Here is an 18,920-nt window from a genome sequence, read left to right on the forward strand (position 1 = left end):
CTTCATCTTTCTGGCTCAGTGGCGCAGTGGTCACTACAGACCCCCTGGTTCGATCTCCAGGCTGTATCACAACCGCCGTGATTGGGGAGTCCCATAGGGCGGCGCAATTGGCCCAGCATCATCCGGGTTTGGGCGGTGTAGGCCGTCATTGTAAATAAGAATTTGTTCATAACTGACTTGCCTAGTTAAATAAAGGTAAAATAAAAAATTCTGTGCCTCTATGTTACAGTTTTATTTCTGTTCTGTACTGTTAGTTCCTCTATTACTTTTTGTAAGATGAACTCTTTTTGACCTAAATTGTTTTTGTTTTAAAGATGAGTATTGAATTGCATGAGCCTATAAAGGCACATTTAAAAGTGTGCCATACAATAAGGGGATCTGGTACCTATGTTATGTAGGGAAAAAGTATGTTATAAATTCTTCTGTCTTGGTTAAAAACAAGTTGTCATCCAGTAGGCTTTGATTACATTTCCAATATCCTCGCCTCACAGAAATTCTGTATTAGTAATGTATATACCAATTATTTGATGGTCCAACCGCATTCTGTCCCCTATCAACACGCTTTTAACTTTTTGGTGCAGCGAAAATTACATAAGATAGTAGTCAAGACGACTAGCTTGATTGAGCCTCCGCCATGTTTATCTCACTAGGTCAGGATATTTAAGCTCTCCATATATCTACTAGTTCCAATATATCCATAATATTTGTAATTTCCTTAAGAGCATGAGGGTGATTGTTTGTAGTGTGATTTCCTTTATGGTCCATTGAGGCAATCACCTTTGTTGGTAATACAGTGGGGGAAAAAGTATTTAGTCAGCCACCAATTTGCAAGTTCTCCCACTTAAAAAGATGAGAGAGGCTCTGTAATTTTCATCATAGGTACACGTCAACTATGACAGACAAATGAGGAGAAAAAAATCCAGAAAATCACATTGTAGGATTTTAATGAATTTATTGCAAATTATGGTGGAAAATAAGTATTTGGTTAATAACAAAAGTTTCTCAATACTTTGTTATATACCCTTGTTGGCAATGACACAGGTCAAACGTTTTCTGTAAGTCTTCACAAGGTTTTCACACACTGTTGCTGGTATTTTGGCCCATTCCTCCATGCAGATCTCCTCTAGAGTCAGTGATGTTTTGGGGCTGTCGCTGGGCAACACGGACTTTCAACTCCCCTCCAAAGATTTTCTATGGGGTTGAGATCTGGAGACTGGCTAGGCCACTCCAGGACCTTTGAAATGCTTCTTACGAAGCCACTCTTCGTTGTCCCGGGCGGTGTGTTTGGGATCATTGTCATGCTGAAAGACCCAGCCACGTTTCATCTTCAATGCCCTTGCTGATGGAAGGAGGTTTTCACTCAAAATCTACGATACATGGCCCCATTCATTCTTTCCCCTTTACACGGATCAGTCGTCCTGGTCCCTTTGCAGAAAAACAGCCCCAAAGCATGATGTTTCCACCCCCATGCTTCACAGTAGGTATGGTGTTCTTTGGATGCAACTCAGCATTCTTTGTCCTCCCAAACACAACGAGTTGAGTTTTTACCAAAAAGTTTCAATTTTGGTTTTATCTGACCATATGACATTCTCCCAATCCTCTTCTGGATCATCCAAATGCACTCTAGCAAACTTCAGACGGGCCTGGACATGTACTGGCTTAAGCAGGGGGACACGTCTGGCACTGCAGGATTTGAGTCCCTGGCGGCGTAGTGTGTTACTGATGGTAGGCTTTGTTACTTTGGTCCCAGCTCTCTGCAGGTCATTCACTAGGTCCCCCCCGTGTGGTTCTGGGATTTTTGCTCACCGTTCTTGTGATCATTTTGATCCCCACGGGGTGAGATCTTGCGTGGAGCCCCAGATCGAGGGAGATTATCAGTGGTCTTGTATGTCTTCCATTTCCTAATAATTGCTCCCACAGTTGATTTCTTCAAACCAAGCTGCTTACCTATTGCAGATTCAGTCTTCCCAGCCTGGTGCAGGTCTACAATTTTGTTTCTTGTGTCCTTGACAGCTCTTTGGTCTTGGCCATAGTGGAGTTTGGAGTGTGACTGTTTGAGGTTGTGGACAGGTGTCGTTTATACTGATAACAAGTTCAAACAGGTGCCATTAATACAGGTAACGAGTGGAGGACAGAGGAGCCTCTTAAAGAAGAAGTTACAGGTCTGTGAGAGACAGAAATCTTGCTTGTTTGTAGGTGACCAAATACTTATTTTCCACCATAATTTGCAAATAAATTCATTAAAAAATCCTACAATGTGATTTTCTGGATTTTTTTCCCACAATTTGTCTGTCATAGTTGACGTGCACCTATGATGAAAATTACAGGCCTCTCTCATCTTTTTAAGTGGGAGAACTTGTACAATTGGTGGCTGACTAAATACCTTTTTTCCCCATTGTAGCTCCTAGCCTGTTTTAAAACCTTTTTTAAGATTTCATTCTGTTGAGCCATTTTCGTTGGCCAAATTAAGTTCCAGCTGTAATGTTGTTTGCCACAATATAATATAATTACTCGATAGGCGTACTATGATACTCACACTCAAACCATTACATTTTTAAATGTTAGCCATTTATCAGACGCTCTTATCCAGAGCGACTTTTACAGTTAGTGCATTCATCTTAAGATAGCTAGGTGGGACAACCACATATCACAGGCATAGTAAGTACACTATGACTGTAAGTCGTTCTGGATAAAAGCGTCTGCTAAATGGCATATTATTATTATTATTACACTTTTCCTCAATAAAGTAGTTGGTTTAGGATTCACAAGTGGGGAGCCCAGCCAACAGCGAGTTGCAGTAGTCCAGATGGGAGATGACAAGCGCCTGGATTAAGACTCGCGCCGCATCCTGTAGGGGGTCAATACTCTACGGATGATGTAGAGCATGAACCTGCAGGAGCGAGTCAATGCTTTGATGTTTGTCGAGAACGACAGGGTGTTGTCCAGGATCACGCCAAGGTTCTTTGCACTCTGGAGAGAGATAACCAGAGAGTTGGTCTGAGACCGCATGCTCAAGTGTTTTGGAATAAAAGAAAGAAGGGATACCGGTCTGTAGTGTTTGACATCAGAGGGGTCGGGTGTTGGTTTCTTTGAGGAGGGGAGCGACTGGGCCATTTTGAAGACGGGGACGCAGCCAGTGGTCAGGGGATGAGTTGATGAGGGAAGTGAGGAATGGGAGACGGTCTGGAGAAGGGAGGAGGGGGATGGGCTTGATCGGGCAGGTTGTAGGGGCGGCTAGACCTCACTAGTCGCAGGATTTCATCTGGAGAGAGAGGGGAGGAAGAGGTCAAGGCGTAGGGGTAGTTCTGGTGAGTGGGACCAGTGGACTCAATAGGCTGAGTGAATGTCGTCAGAGGAGCGGATGTCGTCAACCTTCTTTTCAAAGTGACAAAGTCGTCTGTAGAGAGGGAGGGGGTGGAGGATTAAAGGCGTCCGCATGCTTCAGTTCGGCTGTGGCTAGGTGAACCGAATGAGTGTCCTCGCATACTCCCTTAAAATACCTTCCTTTGAAAAACAAGAAAAATGCGGCAATAGGACTGTTTGTCCATTTTGAGACGCTGTAGTCAGTATACACTTCCTCCAAATATAATTAATCTAAGATAACTCAAGAAATCTGTCATTACTTTTGAAGTTTTTGCAGAGGAGATCTTAGTCGCTGTATTTTACATCTAACTAAGATGTTTTTTCTCAATGAAAAAAAATTGCATGAAAACAAGTAATCTCTCATTGAATGACGACAAAGACTTTACTGACTCCGAGAGTTGAACTTGAGGTGAGGAAGAATGTTTTAGGCCTACCAGAGTTACTCCTTTAATCTAACAATATAATGCTTATCTTTATAAAATATATTCTGATCTAAAATTAACGAATTAGCCTTCTTCTGTAAACGCCTATATCTGTAGCAGTAGTAGCCTATCTGACAAGTTTAAAGAAATCCATGTCGATGTCGGGAACATGGCGATCTCCATCTTTCTCTCGGTCTCTCTAGGCCCAAGCTTGTCTCCTTTAATATGTATTTTTTAAATATGAATATCACACAGTGGAAGCCCTAGGTCTGTGCCTATATGCATGCAATGCCCTGATGCATTTAGCCCTCAAATCTCCGACAGCTGAACCGTATTGTAGACAATTATTGTTTTAGGAAGGTAAAAACCAATAAAACAATAGACTATAAAGTGTTGAATATGCCACATCGAAACACAACAAATCAGCTTTTTTTGTAATTTGTTATTGGCAGTTTTTAAGGACAAGTAACTGTGGATAATACGCATGGCCAATATCGCATGTTTGTTGATGGCGCTGGAGCACCCAGTTGGAGGTTTCTTTCTCTCGCTCTCTCTTTTTCACGCCCCACGGATCTGAACGGGTCTCTGGATCCGAACCAGCACGGGTCTGTTTGGGTCTGTTTTCCACGGTCCTTTTCGGAACGGGTCTGACTGTCCTCGGGTCCATTTGGAACGGGTCTCTGTTTTTAGAAAATGTATTTATGCATATCGGGTCGGGTAGGAAAGCCACGGTTTCATTTCAGAACGAGTCCAACTTTTTGGACCCGTGAAGACCTCTAGACCACACCTCAAGTCACAGGGGGGTCAGTGCACCTCACCCATTCCCTCTATCAATGCTCTTCTCCTTTACTCTGTCACACTTTCTCAGTCTGTCAACTTTGTCAGTCTGAATTTGTCCCTTCTAGTTCTACCTGTTCTACCATCCCTTTGGATTGGTGTGTGATGTGTTGTAATGAGAGAGAGAGTTTGTTGTGTGCATGCATTGTGTGTGTGTAAGTGGTCTGTGCTCCGAGTGGCTGGGTTTGGAGCAGTGCAGTGTGTTTGTGTTAGTGGTTTGGTGGGGTGCTGTCGATGTGGTGTGTGTTACTGGGATGTTTTAGGAGCTGAGAGGCAAGTGTTCAGTACTTGTGGGTGCCTTGACTATGTGGTTAAAAGTCTGTTTGTGTGTGTGTATGTCTTTATCGTGGGTGTGTGTGTGTGTGTGTGTGTGTGTGTGTGTGTGTGTGTAAAACCATCCGACTTCCCATTCACTCAACCAGCTAGCTGCCACTGCTGGGAACTGGTCTCACTAAATGTGTGTTCACTGGTGTGTGTGTTTTGCTAATATATGCATGGATGGATCCATTTTATGATGTCAGTAAATTACTGGGTCAGTTACGAAAGCTAGGAATACTAAAGGGAAATAAGGAATGAGTGAGAAATGTTTCAACAATCCAAACTTTTAATTGACAGGAGGGAAGGAATTAAGGAAGGAAGTATAGATCGATATCTCTGGAAGGATGCATTTCTAAAGGCTTGGAAACAGACCTTGGATCAGCGTTCTTTTCTTCATGCTACTCAGTGTTCCCCCTGCCAGGAAGTGACAACATCATCATGCTGACTTATTTCCTGTTATCTGTGGGGCTGAGAGCTGTCCTCTGTGATCTATCTCACTGTAAAATCTTATACAACCCATTACTGTCCCTCACTGGGCCTCTCAGCTGACACTGGAATAATCACAACCACCGACTCACTGCTCCCTTCCTCTATCTCTGCATCCTTCTCTCTCCTTTCTCTCTACCTCTGTCACTCTCTTATCTACCCTCTCATCATCTCTCTCTCTTTCTATTCTCTCTCGCTCTCTCTGTTCTAACCCCCTCTCTGCAACAGCAGGGATTCAATTGACATAGCAGTCATTTTATGAAGATGGCCATACATCTAAACGTGTACATTTTCTAAACAGTCATGAATGGATCATAATCAATATCTCATTCTCTCGCTCCTCAGTCGTCTCCAGTGTGTCTAGCAGCCATACATGCAGGTGTGGTGTCTAACTCTGTGGGCGGTCAGATCAGTGTGGTCAACAGTAAGGGCATCCCTCACTATGATGGCTCGCTGGCTAACAACGTCTCCTCCACTGGTGTAAGTACACCTGTCTGTCTGGGAGAATACATCTGCTTTCTCTTCCCTTTCCATCTCTCCCCATCATTATGTCTATCTCTCTCTCCCGCTCTCTCAAGTGGTCCCTTGTCCAACAGCCTCTTCACTTTCAAGACCAGTGGTGAGTTCAATAAGCTACAATACAAAAAACAGACCATGATACCACCACAGCCACACATGCTTCTGTAAACTTTTCAACTACACCTGCCACCACAATCACTTCTACAATCTCCTAAAACAGCCATGTGTCCTCCCACTTCAATACAGACTCACAGTTTCTCTCTCTCTCAGGTTGCTATGGGACACTAGGTCTAGAGTCGGGCGTTGTTAGGGACTCCCAGCTGTTTGCTTCCTCGGTGTGGGAATGGAGTGACGTGATTGGCCAACCCAGCGAGTGGAGCCCGTCTGGGGCCCGCCTAAATGGGGCGAGGCTTCCTGGGCGTCGGCTCACAGCAACCAGCAGCAGTGGATACAGGTAGACCTGAAGAAGGAGCAGAGGATCACAGGCATCACCACTACAGGCTCCTCCCTCCTGGAGTACCAGTTCTACGTGTCAGCCTATCGGGTCCTCTACAGCAATGACGGACAGCACTGGAACGTCTATCGGAGGCAGATGCTACTCAGGACAAGGTGATGCCTCTCATCAATAACCTTAAAGGTCCTGAACAGTCATTCTGAAAACTACTTTTTCTCTCATGGCTAACTACCAGGAAGTTTGAAAAAGACAGGCAGAGTGGGCGGGAGCTTATATTCATGAGCTTACCTTGACTGACAGATCTTTGCAACGCCTATGTCAAGCAACTTGGATGCAGTGAGCAGTGTTGCAGTAAAATCATCTCAAGCTAATTTGGTGATACACAAAGCAACTGGAACAACATTGAAATTGCATCAATGATATAATTTTTATTTTATACATGTCCCATTTGGCATGTCTCTTGTGATGCGGTTCACAGCAGCACTGACGGATGTGTTGACTTGACAAATGCGTGGGAGTTTTGAAAGACCCTTACCCCCCTTTGGTTCCATGCTGGCTGAAGCCCTAGCTAGCCAGTAACTAGCTAACACCAGACACAGATGAAAGGGGGAAACATATAAGTATCTTGCCATAGATGAATAGGGTAAGCTTTTAATTATATTTGCTGACACCCTACAGTTACATTTAGGCACCAGTAGAGTATCTTTCTAGCTATATAAATCACGCCCCTTTGCAAACGCCTTCTCCGACGTGATTACAAGGCTGTACTTATTTAAATTAGGTTAGAGAATATCATGTTAACATTGGTGGATTAAAATTAGAGTTAAGGTGATGTCACCTCGTCCCCTTAATAATGAATCCAAGTGTTTGACATGGGGGAGGGGACCAGTAACTTTATGATTAAACTTTATCAATGTAGAAGCAAGTCATTTTTCATACTTAGGTCATCATACATTGATCTGGTTTCCTTCAAATATCCAATTTCATGAAAAACGATTGAAATTGATTTGACTGTTCATTACCTTTTTAAGGAGAGAGAAAGCCTCTTTAGACTAGAGGAGGGGAGTGCAAGGTGGAGTCATTTGTTTCTATGGCAACAGTGATTGATTGTGGTTGTTTATGGCAGGAAACATGAGAGCTGACTGTGGTTGTTAAGTGCTGTGGTCAGTCAGACTCAGTCAGATGGATGGAGATTGATTGAGTCCGTGTTAGTCAGGCTCTGTAATCAGGGCTTTTTACCCTTACTTATACTAGTGATGCCATTGAGATTGAACATCTATTTTACAAGAGAGACCTGTCCCAAGAAGGCAGCAATCAAACATTTGTTATACACCATACATACAATTAACAATACAGTAGGCCTGTTGGCAGTAGGCACAAGCAAGATAACATGAGAAATAATTTGGAAACATAGCTTCAGTGTATTATTATTATTTTATTAAGATCCCCATTAGCTATTGCTACAGAAGACTGTCTCTGTTTGTGTTTCCTGATAGATTTTTCAAGGGAACACCAATTATCACCAGGAGGTGCGCAATAACTTCATCCCACCAATCGAGGCGCGGTATGTGAGGATAAGCCCCACCCAGTGGCACCAGCGAATTGCCCTCAAGTTTGAGCTGCTCGGATGCCAGTTCCATCAAGGTAACCAAACCAGCCAATCAGATGCAGATGTTTTGACTTTGTAGCCAATCAGTGAATTTCAATTATTTTATCATTGTGTGTCACTAACCACGTTTCCATACAGTTTTTATGCGAGTAAAGTCATACCTTATGAAAAAAATTCACGACAGCTGTGATAGGAGCCGGAAGTTTCGGTACACTTTATAAATGCCGACAGTTAATTTGTTCGTTCGACATGGTGGGATCTTTTTGTGTCTGTAAAATGAATTATGTGAGAAATGGTGGTGGAAATGCCTTTATGCACAAATATTGATATAATAACCATCATATCGAAATAAACTTGGAGTCACGCATTGATATGGTGTGTGGTCCGCCCACTACGACTCACTTATGAACCTACAGGGTGGTGAAAGTGCATGCTTGATCTTGATGCTCCTTTCCAATAAATATCGAGTGTCTTATTCTGGTGACATGATGATCGATGCTTGACTAGGGCTGTAGCAGTGACCTTATTACCGCCACACTGGCGGTCACGAGTCATGAAGGCAGTCAAATTCCCACATGACCGTTTAGTCACGGTAATTAGGCTTCTCCAAGCTCTGATGCTGCTGCTGGTCATTAGTAGCCTACCAAACTTGCTAACTGCCTGGCACTCAGCACTCTATTGTCCCTCTAATCACTCTGACATCAATGCAAATGTTTTCGAAAATCTAATCAAACACTTCCTGAGCTCATGTTGCGCAACATTTCTATAAGCTATGCAATTGCGTGAGAAAAACAGAGTGATAGCCTCTATTAAAAAGAGGAGGATCCCCATCAGCTTTCTATAGGCTAGGCCTACTATATTTACTTCTCAACTTTCCTAATATTAAGCACACTGCTTCTCTTACAACAGGAGTATAGCCTACCTGGCTGGCATGAAAATAAACCACGGGGAAAAGCGTCTCCATTCGCTATTTTAAGTGCATAGATGACATGTATTTTTACCCGCTGCCCCTGTTTCGATATAGGTGCATGATAATGGTCCATTCTAAATCAAAACAAATGTCACACATATATTATTTAGTACATGTAAAGACAACATTATATCAAGAATAGTCTGATGGGGGACAATTTTAGCCTATCACTTATTATATATTATCACTTGTGAATGATGCCCAGCATAAGAAACAATGTGACTTTTTCGAATCATAGTGGCACACCTCATGTAGCCTAGCCCATAGGCCTACAGTGGGTAAAAAAAGTATTTAGTCAGCCACCAATTGTGCAAGTTCTCCCACTTAAAAAGATGAGAGAGGCCTGTAATTTTCATCATAGGTACACGTCAACTATGACAGAGAAATTGAGAGAGAAAAAATCCAGAAAATCACATTGTAGGATTTTTAATGAATTTATTTGCAAATTATGGTGGAAAATAAGTATTTGGTCACCTAAAAACAAGCAAGATTTCTGGCTCTCACAGACCTGTAACTTCTTCTTTAAGAGGCTCCTCTGTCCTCCACTCGTTACCTGTATTAATGGCACCTGTTTGAACTTGTTATCAGTATAAACGACACCTGTCCACAACCTCAAACAGTCACACTCCAAACTCCACTATGGCCAAGACCAAAGAGCTGTCAAAGGACACCAGAAACAAAATTGTAGACCTGCACCAGGCTGGGAAGACTGAATCTGCAATAGGTAATGTAATAAATGCTATTTTTATAAATAGCTTATTGCTATTACATTGCTATAACTAATTCCTTTTTCAAGACAAGTTTTGTCAAGAACTCGAAGGTACATATATTGCAGAAAACATGTTCTGCATTGCACAAGAGGCACATGATGCTGAACACACACACACACTCAGAGACAGAATGCTGACACCAACCTTGCATAGACATTGATAAAACAGGTAACGCCTGACCACAGGGTGTTAGGGTCATTGCTGATTATAGACAACAACATCTCGTGACTCTTGCCACAGATGCACTGACACACATAGACTTACACAAGACAAGATAACTAAACGCACACACCAAATCTCCCTACTTGCTGAACATTCGGAGCAAAGGGCCTGAGCTACAGCGCGTAGATCTCCTAGACCCAATCACAGAGGACGACGCCGAACAGCATGGACCAACCAGAAGACCAGATCTGCCAGACTCAACCTACTTTACTAACTGTATAAAACATATGTGCACTGTGTTTTCGGGGCTCCGTCTGCAAGTTCCATATGAGCTGAAAGAACGAGTCCGTGCACGCTTGTACCAGATATCTTTACTCTGAATAAACTGCCGCTTGTCATACAATTTACCACCTAGTCTGAATCCATCTTTGACCGACTCTCCCTTCTCCATATCCCGTTATCAACAGTAAGCAGCTTGGTTTGAAGAAATCAACTGTGGGAGCAATCATTAGGAAATGGAAGACATACAAGACCACTGATAATCTCCCTCGATCTGGGGCTCCACGCAAGATCTCACCCCGTGGGGTCAAAATGATCACAAGAACGGTGAGCAAAAATCCCAGAACCACACGGGGGGACCTAGTGAATGACCTGCAGAGAGCTGGGACCAAAGTAACAAAGCCTACCATCAGTAACACACTACGCCGCCAGGGACTCAAATCGTGCAGTGCCAGACGTGTCCCCCTGCTTAAGCCAGTACATGTCCAGGCCCATCTGAAGTTTGCTAGAGTGCATTTGGATGATCCAGAAGAGGATTGGGAGAATGTCATATGGTCAGATGAAACCAAAATTGAAACTTTTTGGTAAAAACTCAACTCGTCGTGTTTGGAGGACAAAGAATGCTGAGTTGCATCCAAAGAACACCATACCTACTGTGAAGCATGGGGGTGGAAACATCATGCTTTGGGGCTGTTTTTCTGCAAAGGGACCAGGACGACTGATCCGTGTAAAGGAAATAATGAATGCGGCCATGTATCGTGAGATTTTGAGTGAAAACCTCCTTCCATCAGCAAGGGCATTGAAGATGAAACATGGCTGGGTCTTTCAGCATGACAATGATCCCAAACACACCGCCCGGGCAACGAAGGAGTGGCTTCGTAAGAAGCATTTCAAGGTCCTGGAGTGGCCTAGCCAGTCTCCAGATCTCAACCCCATAGAAAATCTTTGGAGGGAGTTGAAAGTCTGTGTGGCTCAGGACAGCCCCAAAACATCACTGCTCTAGAGGAGATCTGCATGGAGGAATGGGCCAAAATACCAGCAACAGTGTGTGAAAACCCTTGTGAAGACTTACAAGAAAACGTTTGACCTGTGTCATTGCCAACAAAGGGTATTGAGAAACTTTTGTTATTGACCAAATACTTATTTTCCACCATAATTTGCAAATAAATTCATTAAAAGATCCTACAATGTGATTTTCAGGAATTTTTTTCTCATTTTGTTTGTCATAGTTGACGTGTACCTATGATCCGAAAAATTACAGGCCTCTCTCGATCTTTTTTAAGTGGGAGAACTTGCACAATTGGTGGCTGACTAAATACTTTTTTCCCCACTGTACACCAGCTCTGTCAGGAGGAATGGGCCAAAAATTCACCCAACTTATTGTGGGAAGCTTGTGGAAGGCTACCTGAAACGTTTGACCCAAGTTAAACAATTTAAAGGCAATGCTACCAAATACTAATTGAGTGTATGTAAACTTCTGACCCACTGGGAATGTGATGAAAGAAATAAAAGCTGAAATAAATCATTCTCTCTACTATTATTCTGACATTTCACATTCTTAAAATAAAGTGGTGATCCTAACTGACCTAAGACAGGGAAATTTTCCTAGGATTAAATATCAGGAATTGTGAAAAACTGAGTTTAAATGTATTTGGCTAAGGTGTATGTAAACTTCTGACATCAACTGTAGGAGTACCTATTTCTTTGTTAACCGCTCAACACAGAATAGCAACATGTGCACACTCCCTCAAATCGTTTGGAGAAGATATTTATATTTTATTCTTTGTTCAATTGTATACTTCATACTATACAATAATATAAAATAATGTCACGGAATTACAAGTATAAAAAAATAAAATAAATAAAAAACAAGTATGCACTCACTAAGTCGCTCTGGATAAGAGCGTCTGCTAAATGACTAAAATGTAAAATGTAAAAATAAGCAAATCTTGTCTGCTAAATGAACAAGTGTAGCCCACAGCCATTTGGCATAGTCACATCAGGACCTAACATAAGGACAACTCAGAGTATGCTATTCTGTTCTTCTGAAATAGACTACATTTTCTTCATATCATGCTTCTTTAGACCTGTCTAAAATAAATAATGGATTTATACTGAAGGTGTAGGCTATATTAAATGGATTTATTATACTTTTTAAAATGGCTTGTAGGCTGTGTGTGGAAGCCAGGGGATGCTGAATGTGTTTATGTTAATTAATGGTCAATTACCGTGAGACCGACAGTTATTTGGTTGACAATCACCGGCTGACGAAATGTTGTGACCGCCACAGCCCTCTGCTTGACTGCTGTTTGACAAATACGAATATTCTGGCTCTTATCCATAGTACTCGCATCATGTAGACTAGCCTACCCTCACAGCCTACCCACACTGTATCTACGAGCTGTTGGCTAGAGGGCATGTACCAAGACCAGAGTAGGCACATGTAGGTTATTTAACGCAACAGCTTTTGTGAAAAAACTATTGCTAGAGTTGAAAATGCGATGGAAACACATTGAACTTTACATTTTTATTCGGTACATGAAAACTTAAGTGTGTGCACTACATCATCACACACTGATCTTTATCTGCAACAAGTCAGTTTGGAGGAAACACACCACTGGTGGGAAAAGGCTGCCTATTGAAATCACTGGCCACTTTAAGGAATGGAACACTAGTCACTTTAATAATGTTTACATATCTTGCGCTACTCATCTCATATGTATATACTGCATTCTATTCTATAATATTCTACTGTATCTTAGTCCATGCCGCTCTGTCATTGCTTGTCCATATATGTATATATTCTTAAATCCCATTCCTTACTTTTTTGTGTGTATTGGGTATATGTAGTGAAATTGTTAGATATTACTGCACTGTCGGAGCTAGAAGCACAAGCATTTCGCTACACCCGCTATAACATCTGCTAAATAAATAAAATCTGTGACAAATAAAATTCGATTTGAAAATGCGCCTATTTTCTTTATGCGGATTTTAGAATATTGCTCTCCGTTACTGTTTTTTAAAAATCGTCATCAGTACAGTATACATCCCAATTTTAGCTCTAAGACGCCTGCAATTGTGATCGCCAAAATGTGATTGTGCTGATTTATAGGTGCATTGAACCATGTCGTGCGCTGTAGTTTAAAAACTCTGGATAGTGCTAAAACAATGACGTCATATCTGAATTCCGACATTTTTATGCACCTTCGCCATTGGATGGCAACGTAGCTATTGGTATTGAGGGATCCTATTGAGGCCAATGTGGATGCTATCTGTGCAAAGGGGAAATCAGCGCCTGTTCTTCCTGAGGAAACACAGCAGTTTCAGGGTGGATAGGATGCTGATGACCATCTTTTACAGATCGTATATTGAATCCATTTTAACATTCAATATGATCTGCTGTTTTGGCAATATAAACTTAAAGCGTAAGAACAGGCTGGGTAACATTGTTAAACTAAGTAGCAGGATCATTGGTATGAACTTAACTGACATTTCTCACCTGTGTCAGACACTAGTAATACGCAAGGAGCCATCCATTTTGAAGGACTCCCAGCATCCCCTGTTCGATGAATTTACGATGCTTCCCTCAGAGCGTAGATAAAGGCTCCCTAAGTTTAAAACTAACAGGTGTAAACTGTCCTTCATCCCAGCTGCTATCATCTTCCTCAACAAGCTGTGTACATATTGCTGTGTATACTGTTAGTTTTCTATTTGTATTTGGTGTATATTTATTATCATGTGTTCATTGTGTTTTACTACGTGCTGCAAAATACATAATAAAGACTAGTCTACTCTATTGGAGTAGAGTGATCCTAACCGTTCTGTCTCTTTTCCCATTGGACAGCGAGGCCCCGGATATACCACCCCCCTCGGCCTCCCCCAGTGGCCACGGACACCCCCCCAATGTACGGCCGGACCACCCACACCCCCGACATCAGAAACACCACCATGCCTCCACGCACCAGCAACGGTGAGCAAGAGGAGAGAGGGAAAAGAGTTAGTGTCTAGTTGATGTGTTGTTGATTGTGGTTGGTTCACACTGGTTGTGTTGTGGTCGTGAGACGTGGCGTTGGCTAACAGTGTTGGTGCCAGTGTTGGTCATGATTCTGACCGCCCTCATCTTGACCATTGTCTGTGCCTGGCACTGGAAGAACAGGTGAGGATGAACTATAACTAGTAACAACTAAATAGACATCCACTCAGTAGCTCCCAACAAACTATGACACTTACATGTTGACAGACCGGGCACGTGCGTGCGCCATTGTGCTCATGTTGATTTTGTCCAATCACACCAGACGCGATCAGGACACGCAGGTTGAAGTATCAAAACGAACTCTGAACCAACTACAGTGGGGAAAAAAAGTATTTAGTCAGCCACCAATTGTGCATGTTCTCCCACTTAAAAAGATGAGAGAGGCCTGTAATTTTCATCATAGGTACACGTCAACTATGACAGACAATTTGAGGAAAAAAAATCCAGAAAATCACATTGTAGGATTTTTTATGAATTTATTTGCAAATTATGGTGGAAAATAAGTATTTGGTCACCTACAAACAAGCAAGATTTCTGGCTCTCACAGACCTGTAACTTCTTCTTTAAGAGGCTCCTCTGTCCTCCACTGTTACCTGTATTAATGGCATCTGTTTGAACTTGTTATCAGTATAAAAGACACCTGTCCACAACCTCAAACAGTCACACTCCAAACTCCACTATGGCCAAGACCAAAGAGCTGTCAAAGGACACCAGAAACAAAATTGTAGACCTGCACCAGGCTGGGAAGACTGAATCTGCAATAGGTAAGCAGCTTGGTTTGAAGAAATCAACTGTGGGAGCAATTATTAGGAAATGGAAGACATACAAGACCACTGATAAGCTCCCCTCGATCTGGGGGCTCCACGCAAGATCTCACCCCGTGGGTCAAAATGATCACAAGAACGGTGAGCAAAAAATCCCAGAACCACATGGGGGGACCTAGTGAATGACCTGCAGAGAGCTGGGACCAAAGTAACAAAGCCTACCATCAGTAACCCACTACGCCGCCAGGGACTCAAATCCTGCAGTGCCAGACGTGTCCCCCTGCTTAAGCCAGTACATGTCCAGGCCCGTCTGAAGTTTGCTAGAGTGCATTTGGATGATCCAGAAGAGGATTGGGAGAATGTCATATGGTCAGATGAAACGAAAATAGAACTTTTTGGTAAAAACTCAACTCATCGTGTTTGGAGGACAAAGAATGCTGAGTTGCATCCAAAGAACACTATACCTACTGTGAAGCATGGGGGTGGAAACATCATGCTTTGGGGCTGTTTTTCTGCAAAGGGACCAGGACGACTGATCCGGTAAAGGAAAGAATGAATGGGGCCATGTATCGTGAGATTTTGAGTGAAAACCTCCTTCCATCAGCAATGGCATTGAAGATGAAACGTGGCTGGGTCTTTCAGCATGACAATGATCCCAAACACACCGCCGGCAACCTTGAAGGAGTGGCTTCGTAAGAAGCATTTCAAGGTCCTGGAGTGACCTAGCCAGTCTCCAGATCTCAACCCCATAGAAAATCTTTGGAGGGAGTTGAAAGTCTGTGTTGCCCAGCGACAGCCCCAAAACATCACTGCTCTAGAGGAGATCTGCATGGAGGAATGGGCCAAAATACCAGCAACAGTGTGTGAAAACCTTGTGAAGACTTACAGAAAACGTTTGACCTGTGTCATTGCCAACAAAGGGTATATAACAAAGCATTGAGAAACTTTTGTTATTGACCAAATACTTATTTTCCACCATAATTTGCAAATAAATTCATTAAAAATCCTACAATGTGATTTTCTGGATTTTTTTTCTCATTTTGTCTGTCATAGTTGACGTGTATCTATGATGAAAATTACAGGCCTCTCTCATCTTTTTTAAGTGGGAGAACTTGCACAATTGGTGGCTGACTAAATACTTTTTTCCCCACTGTATATTAATTTGGGGACAGGTCAAAAACATGAAACATTCATGGACATTTAGCTAGCTAATTTGTCCTGGGATATAAACATTGGGTTGTTATTTTACCTGAAATGCACAAGGTCCTTTTTTTCTGGATCTTTGTAGAATGTTGACCCATTGAGTCACAAAACCGTGTGTTCTCCACTCCGACAATTAATCCACAAAAGAGGAAACCTAGTTAGTTTCTAGTAATCTCTCCTCCTTCAGTCTTCTTCTGTGGACTTTATATTGTGGTTGGCAACCAACTTTAAGGTGCATTACTACCACCAACTGGACTGGAGTGTGGACTTCAGTTCATCTTTCAATCACCCATGTGGGTATATGCTCCTAAAAACCAATGAGGAGATGGGAGAGGCGGGACTTGCAGCGCGTCGAGCGTCACAAATAGAACCATGTTCTAGTCTAGCGCCTGGCTACGCAGATGCTCGTTGACGCGCGCGAGCAGTTTGGATGCAATGATTGAGTAACATGTATGTGTACATTTATTTTGCAACGCTCGCGGCGTGGTCAGCATGTTACATTTCCTTCTCTCCTCAGGAAGAAGAGTTCAGAGGGAGCTTATGACCTGTCTCACTGGGACCGTACAGGTAAACACAACACTCTGTGTGTGTGTGTGTGTGTGTGTGTGTGTGTGTGTGTGTGTGTTTAGATGTTTATTGTGTGTGTCTCTGTCCAGACTGGTGGAAGAGTATGAAGCAGTTCCTGCCGTCCAAGATAGCGGAGGGGGAGGAGTCAGTCCGCTACAGCAGCAGTGAGGTGGGCCGGCTCAGAGTGAGAGGGAACACCCCCAGACTACAGACTGAACCTGCAGGTACACACACACACAGGCGGTCCCAAATTTGTCATGCCTACTACTTACTAAAAATAAATACTGTATAATAATTGTACTATATACTATTTAGAAAGTTCTGTTTAGTAAAAACTAACGCAGTAAACAACAAATAAACATACAAGTCTCCTGAGAATGTGTAATCTAATGCGCAATTGTGTTGATTCCTGCTTTTCGTTGACTTGGGTACAGCACATCCCCTTATCTCCTCAGCTGATTGTCAAACACACGTGAGTCTGAGAAGACTATTCTCTTCCTCAAAAGTGTGCAGCGAATTCTACTAGAAGAAAGGCCAAAATGAGTATAACATCCTGGCATTTAAAGCGTCCTCGAAATTTCACATACTATAAACCTTTCTATTTTTGCATACTTAAAATGCCTACTATTTAGATCGCAAGTATGGGTATTCGGATACGGCCACACACACACGATGTACACGGATACACAGACACACACAGTGTGAACTGAGTGTTTGTATGTGGAACACACCCTCTTCATCTCTTCCATTAGAGTATGCACAGCCCCTGGTCAGCGGTGTGGTGACATCACTAGGTCAGAGGTCAACCTTCAAGCCAGAGGAAGGCTATGACCCTGGCTACATGGACCCTGACCTGTACGATGCTCCCATGGCAACAGACATCTACCACGCCTACGCTGAACCCCTGCCCGCCTCCGGCGTCGAGTACGCCACGCCCATCATGATTGACATTGCAAGCCACCTATCAGGGAGCTCCGCACTGAACCAGCCAACCACAGTCTCCAGCTTCTTGGGCCGTGGCCCCGCCTCCCTTCTCGCACGAACAGACAGCGGGCAATCGGGGAAGTCAATGTACGACACGCCCAAGAGTACAGGACAGGCCACGCCACTGAGGATTTAGCCTATCAGGTGCCTCAGAGCAACTCTCAGAAGCCAGTGGGGCAGAGCTGAAGAGGTGGAGTGAGGACTGTGATTGACAAGGCCGTAACCATAAACCCCCCCCAATGGACAGAGAGAGGGGGATGATGGAGAGAGTAACCTGTAAAGAACACTACCTTAAAAGTTAGTTCCCTTTGGAGATGTCTGTATGTGAGCGTGTCTACAGAGGACTCGGTATATTTGTGTCTACCTGTACGTGCATGGCCGGAGAGTGCTAGCATAGTACCATACCAGTCCTATCACTGAAACCACAAAGATGAATGTCTACATGAGAGAGAGAACAGAAAGAGAGCAGAAACAAGGAGAGATGGAGAGCTCTACTGTTTCAGCCAGGCTATGTCCCCTCTGTGTGTCTCTTCATTTGATGTTTTGTCAAACTGAGTATATATATTAGTTCGTTTCGTGTCAATCTAAAAGTGAAATAATTCTCAAAACAATAGGTTCTCTGAAGTGGTTGCCTTCTATAGAAAGTCAATGTTTCTACCACTGAAGTGTTCTCTGCATAAAGGCCAAAGGTCACTTATGTCTAAAGAGGAGCTTCCTCAGTTTTACTACGGTACGCTTTGATTGGAGGCTTGTACTATTTCAGCTTCTAGATCTCAATATCAGACCTGTCAAAATGTTTGAGTTTAACCAATCACCTTATACATAAAGCTAGAGTGAAATCCACACCAAAAACCTGTTGAAGTTTCAGAAAAATTATTTTTATAATTCCTGCTGAAAACGACATACTCTCACTTTAAAAAATAATAATAATCACAAACCACTATGGAAAGCGGTGATGAATCGGCTTCAAAGAATTATGGTTGCACTGTTTTCATGGTTACACTGTTGTTGTCATGGACACCTCGTTTAGGTGCCATTTGTATTTGCCCGATTGGATTCACACACTGACAGATTAGGACCAGTGACTTGAAGAGGAAGAATCTGCCCTCATGGTGAACCTAGAGGAGCTGTCCAACAGAAGGGCTGTCTCTACAGTACTGTGGCTTGCGAAAGTATTCAC

The 18,920-nt window shown here is 42.8% G+C and overlaps 1 pseudogene; it reads left to right on the forward strand.

Annotated features, from left to right (window-relative positions):
* The first annotated feature begins 3,954 nt into the window (after positions 1-3,954).
* Positions 3,955-18,920, forward strand: LOC123481667 (annotated as a pseudogene).

The sequence above is a fragment of the Coregonus clupeaformis genome, chromosome 23 (genome assembly GCF_020615455.1).
Source record: "Coregonus clupeaformis isolate EN_2021a chromosome 23, ASM2061545v1, whole genome shotgun sequence".
Lineage (NCBI taxonomy): Eukaryota > Metazoa > Chordata > Actinopteri > Salmoniformes > Salmonidae > Coregonus > Coregonus clupeaformis.